The sequence below is a fragment of the Alosa pseudoharengus genome, unplaced genomic scaffold (genome assembly GCF_046254945.1).
Source record: "Alosa pseudoharengus isolate Yale_2024_CS ecotype anadromous, Long Island Sound unplaced genomic scaffold, YU_APseudo_1.1 YU_APseudo_1.1_scf_3, whole genome shotgun sequence".
Classification (NCBI taxonomy): Eukaryota; Metazoa; Chordata; class Actinopteri; order Clupeiformes; family Clupeidae; genus Alosa; species Alosa pseudoharengus.
Window position 1 is genome coordinate 34,538,772 of NW_027468718.1, and position 3,002 is coordinate 34,541,773.

Consider the following 3,002-nt stretch of genomic DNA (forward strand, 5'->3'; position numbering starts at 1 on the left):
CTAAAGCCGCCAAGCAAACCCAATGAGATAATGGACCTTTCCATTGACACAGAGGCCTTCAGTTTTATTGAAAGTGAAAAGGAGAACTATTGTTTTTTTTTTTTTAAAAGCACACATGCTCTCTGATAGGCTTGACCACCCCTCTACCTCTATAGCTTTATACAACACACACGAGTGAAACGAAGAGAGTGAGCGAGTGTGAAAGTGAAGAAAAGATGGACAGATGAAGGAGAAGAAAGGCAAAACATGTGCATGCATCACTGGAGGGAAACAGTTGAAGGTGAAGTGTTGAATCTCCAAGGTGTTTGAGTGTGTGTGTGTGTGTGTGTGTGTGTGTATGTGTGTGGTTACTTGTGTGCCGCTGTTTCAGATAGGGCAGAATACAGGGGAGGCATCAGGTCAGAGTCTATCTGAATGTGTAGCACTTTCTGTCACGATAACTTAACAGAATAAATCTTTCAGTGTTCATCACCGAACCTTGAGTCAGAGTTTTATTTTGATTATTATCTTGAAGAGAAACGATATGAACATGAATCTCAGATGGTAGAGGAGAAGTCATTATTCCAGAATAAACACAAATGCAAAACAAGTCATATGACACCAGAATAAACACAAACGCAAAACAAGTCATATGACACCAGAATAAACACAAACGCAAAACAAGTCATATGACACCAGAATAAACACAAACGCAAAACAAGTCATATGACACCAGAATAAACACAAACGCAAAACAAGTCATATGACACCAGAATAAACACAAATGCAAAACATGTCATATGACACCAGAATAAACACAAACAAAAAACAAGTCATATGACACATGAGTGAAATGTTCATTGTGAAGGCCACTAGTGTGTGAGTGTAGTGCAATTGTCAGCAGGATCGATCACATCACTCTATGGCTGCACTCGCACATGTGCTCTCTCTCTCTCTCTTTCTCTCTCTCTCTCTCTCTCTCACACACACACACACACACACACACACACACATCATCATCACTTGTACTACTATTCCCATACTCACAGCATTGCTCTCTCTCACACACACACACACACACACACACAGACATCATCACTTGTACTACTATTCCCATACTCACAGCATTGCTCTCTCACACACACACACACACACATCATCACTTGTACTACTATTCCCATACTCGCAGCATTGCTCTCTCTCTCTCACACACACACACACACACACACACATCATCACTTGTACTACTATTCCCATACTCACAGCATTGCTCTCTCTCTCTCCCTCTGCCCCTCTATCTCTCTCAATTTTCAATTCAGTTCAATACAGCTTTATTAGCATGACAAAACCACTTTGTATTGCCAAGGCATTTACTATTTATCTACTACTGTGTTTAATAGCAATCTCTCTCTCTCTTTCTCTCACTCTCTCTTACACACATACACACACACACATTGTATACACACACACACACACACACACATACAAACATACATACGTTATGTACAAACACAATTTCACACACATACATACATTCATACGCAAACACACACAAACAAACACACACACACACACGTGTTGATAAATAGTAAACGTCAGTCCAGTTAATGAGCTGCCAGACACCACTCTGTCTCCCGAGTAGAGCCTCCGTTGTTGTTTAGTAAAGGGATGTTCTAATCTGAAGGAGCCATAAATATTTCACCATCATCCTCTCTCCCTGGGCTGCGTCTGCTCCAGTTCCTCTCTGTGCTGAAGTTGTTATGCGTGGGGCTTCTGAGCATTTGGAAAAGTGATATACAAGAACAATGGCATATTTATTAGTAAGTAAGAAATCAAAATAAAAGACAGATGGGAGGAAACAATAGTCTGTGATACTGACCCAGTAATGATGTGTTTGCTGTGTGTGTGTGTGTGTGTGTGTGTGTGTGATGAGGGAAAGGAGATTTCTGAATTGCCCAGTAAACTCCACCTCAGCGTCCTACTTCTGCACCCAACTGTCAACCCCCCAGGGGTCCTAACCATAATAACATATGTGCAGTACCCCCCCCCCCCTCCCCCACACACACACACACAGAGACACACACACACACAGATATACACACACACACACAACCAACCACAATCTCATCACCCCCCCCCATTTTTTCTCATTTTCTTCATCCTTCCTTCTTCTCCTTTGTTTTTCTTTTCCTCCTGTTCTTTATTCATCACATCCTCTCCTCCCTCTGGTTTGCCCTCACCCTCTATCATCCTTCCTGTTTCATGTCTTGTGCTATCCTTCTGTCCTTTTTCTATTCCATATCCTTCATGTCATGTGTGTGTGTGTATATATATATATATGTTTGTCCCCGTATCACTTTTCTTCTTCTTTTTCTTCAAAGAAACAAAATCTTCAATGTACACACACACACACGCACACACAATCAATCAGTCAATCACTGTGCTATGTACTGATCTCCTGCAACCGATCAGCATGATGTCTTACTGCTGTGTCCTTTAATCAGCACTCATTCCCATCCTTTCTTCTGCACTGAGAGGTCTATTGTGACCCACATATACGGTTATGCATGTGGCTAAATGTTTACCTGGAACAGGATGTGATAGTGTGATATGCACATACCCGAAAAGATGCTGATATGGGACTGGGTCTGGGATTCATCCATTCCAGTCGATTCTTATTTACATCATATCACATCACAACATGCATTATTATTAGGGATGACTCATATTAGGCCTACATATTTCAAAGCATTTCTAGCTATGCCCTGGTACACAGGCATCAGGATCTGCGTACAACCATAGCCAGTTGGAGTCAGCAGTCTTTTTTTTTTTTACAGAAATTTCCCTCCCAAGCGGTTAGCGATCCATGGGGTTTAGCCTCCTAAAGGAGCCTCCGATTTCCTGCAAGAACTGCAAATAGAATGTAGAATGACAGTTTTGACACTTTACAGTTTACAGTTTACCATATATGATCTCATGTGATGCCCACTGCACAATTTAGTATGGCCCATAACAAGCTTTAC

At 41.5% G+C, this 3,002-nt stretch overlaps 1 protein-coding gene across 2 annotated transcripts in view; it reads left to right on the forward strand.

Moving 5' to 3' along the window:
- desma (desmin a) overlaps nucleotides 1–476 on the forward strand; it is an 11,642-nt gene extending 11,166 nt beyond the window's left edge. For both annotated transcript variants that reach the window (XM_076264132.1, XM_076264133.1), the window contains one exon: nucleotides 1–476. This exon is cut by the window's left edge and continues 70 nt beyond it. The gene's annotated coding sequence lies outside the window, so the exon portion shown is untranslated.
- The last annotated feature ends 2,526 nt before the right edge of the window (nucleotides 477–3,002 follow it).